A 4231-nucleotide genomic window follows, 5' to 3' on the forward strand; every position below is an offset into this window, starting at 1 on the left:
CAGAGCCTCTGCTTGGCAGGCAGAAGGTCCCAGGTTCAATCCCCAGCATCTCCAGTTAGAAGGACCAGGCAGGAGGGGATGGGAAAGACCTTGGCCTGAGACCCTGGCTCAGTGGCAGAGCTTCTGCTTGGCAGGCAGAAGGTCACAGGTTCAATCCCCAGCATCTCCAGTTAGAAGGACCAGGCAGGAGGGGATGGGAAAGACCTTGGCCTGAGACCCTGGCTCAGTGGCAGAGCCCCTGTTTAGCAGGCAGAAGTTCCCTGGTTCAATTCCTGGCAGCAACTCCAGCTGAAAGGACCAGGTAGGAGGGGGTGGAGAAGACCTTTCTCTGCCTCAGACCCTGGAGAGCGGATGCCGGTCTGAGTAGACAATGCTGACCTGGATGGACCGAGGGGCTGATTCCATCTAAGGCAGCTTCTTGTAAATCAATCTCAAAAGGCTTTCAACAAGCTCCCCTTGAGGCTATTTCCTCTTGGTTTCCCAATTCATTTCCTCTTCAGTCTGTGAAATCGGCATTCCCTGGTTGTGTTATCAAAGTGGTCTCTTACCAGTTCAGATTTTATTATCAAACATTATATATAGTATAAGTCAAAGTTCTCCGCAGTTCCTTCATGTTTGCCTTTCCTATAGATTAGGACTTCATGCAAGCACAGGGACCAAGTAACCTGGATGTGATGGGGTAACGCTTGCATCCCTTGACCTGGGTGGCCCAGGCTCGTCATTAGATCCTGAAAAGCAAGCAGGACCAGTCCTGGTTAGTATTTGGATGGTAGACTTCAAGAGAGCCCGCCTGTCCCCCCTCCACCTCCTCTTCTCCAGGCTCAACCTTCTCAAGTCCCTCAGCCTTTCCTCCTAGGGCTGATCCCCTGACCACCCTCCTCACTCTCCTCTGCCCCCTCTCCATTTTGTCCACGTCCCTTTTGAAGTGAGGCCTCCCAAACTGCACCCAGGACTCCAGGTGGGGTCTGACCAGGGGGACCAGGACAGCCTGTGATTTTGATGGGATGCCTCTGCTGACCCCGCCCAACCATACATTCGCCTTCTTTACAATCGCCTCACACTTCAGCGCTGAGAAAATGGATCCTGAAATCCTCATCCTTTTCTGACTCCGTAAAATCTAAATCATTTTTGAGTAGCTTGTACCAAAATTTGACAACAACATTGGAGTCCAATCAGGCACCTTTCAGACCAACAAAGATTTATTCAGGGTGTGAGCTTTCGAGTGCATGCTCGCTTCCTCAGACAATGGAGCAGGGATCCTAAGAAAGTAAATTAGTAGCAAATTAGTAAACAGCCTCCTAAGTCCAAATATGCAGTATGATCATTCTTTGCTAGAAAAGCCAGTCAGCGCTGTGCATTCAAACTTCTGTTTTACTGTCCTATTAATGACTTGAACTTTGAGGGGTGTGGCTATCAGGCTGTTAAACCCTAATAAACTGGAAAATGGTTACCTCATCCTTGGTTGACCATTCTAGTTTTAAAAGCGCTACTTGGGGTCCGGAGAGAGCCAAATCCAAAATCGCAACCACAAAGCCAAAGGTTTTCCCGTGAAACAAAGCAAACGTGATATTTAATTAACGGCTAACAATCCCAAAGAAGGGGGCTTGGCACCCAACAGGCATGGAAGGGAAATGTGCCGGTGGGAGGGCATGTGGTCACGGGCAGGTTCAGTCGGAGATGTTGGGACTTCCAGCCCCCCCTCCCACCCCCCGGTGCATTGCTGAGAGGGAGGCTTCCCCTAATGAGTTGCCTGGCCACGTGCATTTCTCTTCACAGTGGTGGAGCACAATCCCACCACATAATGAGGCCGTCACTGCTACTTTGTAAGTGGCAGGCCTTCATGACGGGCCTTCATAATTACCTCTGCAGGTTGCTCCCCCTGGAGAGACTGAGGAGAGCTTCGGCAGAGCTGTCACCCAGATGGGTATGGAGACACACAACAAACACACATGACTCTTGCTGGTGCAAGCATGGGGCCATGATTTCAGTGGGAAGTCTGAGTCCAGGACCATCTATGATCTTCTCTCCTAGCCTCCCTTGGTGAGCTTTGCTTTGGTCCACTTTGGGGATCACCTCGCCCTGTTGTGCATGACCCAGGCTAAAGATTCCCTTAGATCTTGGAAGCTAAGCAGGGTGGCAAGGAGTTGTCAAGGAACCTGAACCCTCTCGGTTCCCGGGTAAAGCATGCGCAAGAAACAGACTTTTGTTAGAATAAATTTAGCAGTAACAGAATCAGGATCACATACCTACTTTGAGATTCCTTTGGGCAGTGGAAACGGGGGTATAAAAACCAACTTTTCTTCAACACCAATTTCTTCCTAAAAACTTCCAATTAAGGAGACTCCACCACCTTCTGAGGCAGCATATTATATCACTAAACAGCTCTCCCCGTCAATGCTTCTAATATTTAAGTGGAACCTCCTTTCCTGTAATTTGAACCCATTGCTCCTAATCCTCATATCTAAAGCTGCATAAAACAAGTTGACCCCCTTTTCAACATGCCTACCTTTTCTGAAGTCCAGCACTGCGATCCTCTCAGCCCTGGGCCTCCTCTTCTCCATCTCTCTCAGCCTCTCCATGTCAGACCTGGATCCCATCCCTTCCACCATCCCGCCTCCCTTCTCTGAACATGGTCCAACTGTCAACACCCTTCTTTAACTGCAGCACCAGAACTGGACACAACATTCCAAATGAGGCCTAAACATAGTGGAATAGGGCGGTATTACAAGTTCCCTTTGGCCACCTCATGAGAGCCTCATGCTGGGAGCGACTGAGGGCAAAAGAAGAAGGGGACGACAGAGAATGAGGTGGATGGATGGAGTCACTGAAGCAGTCGGAGAAAACTTAAATGGACTCTTGGGAATGGTAGAGGACAGGAAGGCCTGGAGGATCATTGTCTGTGGGGTCGTAATGGGTTTGACACGACTTGCTCCAGATTCTATGTGCCTAGCTATATCCTAATATTTGCCTGTCAGCTGCTGAATTCAAATGGCAGACAGCCATTTAAACTCTCTGTTTCACCTCCTCCCCTTCTAAAGGCAGGGGAGCACCAGGGATCACTAACATGGCTGTCAGCCATTTCAGCAGTCATTTTGCATTTAGCAGTCTCTTCATTTGGAAGGGGTGGGTGGGTGGGAGCTGCCAGTTCAGCATTGCCCAGGTGGGGGCTGGCTCCCTTTGCAGCTCAGTTTAAACAGAGCTGTAAGGGGAGCTAGCCCAGTGTTGGCCCAGGTAACAGGAGCTGCACAAAGAACGTGGGGAAAGTTTTTTTTTGGGGGGGGGGGAGAGTTATATCCCACCATAGCAAAACCCCTCTGAGCTGGGACTCTCACCACTGTGTGAAGAGCCAGGGGACAGTTTCTGCTCTGTGTGCAAGAGGGAGGGAGGGAGGGAGGTTAAACCCTGTCATAGTCCACCCTAGCAGAGCAGACCAAAGAAATATAATAAATGAATAGCAGAAGTCCCTCCAAGCCAAGTCTTTGTGCTGCCGGGAGATCTCTCCAAGCTGAACGCAGATCCTGGGGACACTTTCCACTGAGGAATGATTGAAACCGCAAATTAAGAACAGGGAAATAAACCACCGAAAAGTGAGAAGCTGCTGGCCAAAGTCATAAGTAGCTTCTCTCTCCCACGATCCCAGGGGTTTATATCATCTGTAGGCGGGGGGTGGAGTTGGAGCTCTGCCGGTAGAAGGAGGAGCTGGCAGCCTGCAAGCCAAGATGGGAAGGAGCTTCCCCGTTCTTCTGGATTCCTTGCTCAATCCGCTACTGTGCTGAGAACCATTTTATTTTCAATAAACGCTTTATCGTTTTTAATGCTGGTAGTTTTCCTCCGTACCACATAGACCCCCACAGTCTGAACATGTGCTGGGCTCCAGGGGAAGGAGGCCAGCCAGTTGGCATAATTGGTCATCCCCCAGTGGGGTGCAGGTGCCGTTAAGTCCCCTCTGTGGTCACCAGTCACTGGGTAGCGGGAGACCTCAGGACAGCCGCACAGGGAAGGTGCTGGTCCTCTCGGCTGGTAATTCCTACAAGGGCCAGTTGGTGGCAGCAATACCAAAAGAGGGAGAGGAAACCCCTCCGGAGGTCAGGGGGAAGGTGGGCCATCATTCTAATTCTCCTGCACAAACCCCTAAGAAGACTATATGTTTATGCGGTCAGAACTGGCAGTGGCTGACCAGGAAAAGGGGCTATGGGTCACAGCGGACAGTTTGATGGCAAAGTCAACTCCT

General features: G+C 50.5%; 1 long non-coding RNA gene across 1 annotated transcript; it reads right to left on the bottom strand.

The window, feature by feature from the left end:
- Window positions 1-606: 606 nt before the first annotated feature.
- On the bottom strand, window positions 607-2571 carry LOC143845280 (uncharacterized). Its single transcript, XR_013234334.1, has 3 exons — window positions 2507-2571; window positions 1060-1259; window positions 607-728 (listed from the first exon to the last, which is right to left on the bottom strand). It is a non-coding gene; the product is annotated as an uncharacterized LOC143845280 (long non-coding RNA).
- Between the last annotated feature and the right edge of the window lie 1660 nt (window positions 2572-4231).

This window comes from Paroedura picta, chromosome 9, assembly GCF_049243985.1.
Source record: "Paroedura picta isolate Pp20150507F chromosome 9, Ppicta_v3.0, whole genome shotgun sequence".
In the NCBI taxonomy this organism is placed as follows: domain Eukaryota; kingdom Metazoa; phylum Chordata; class Lepidosauria; order Squamata; family Gekkonidae; genus Paroedura; species Paroedura picta.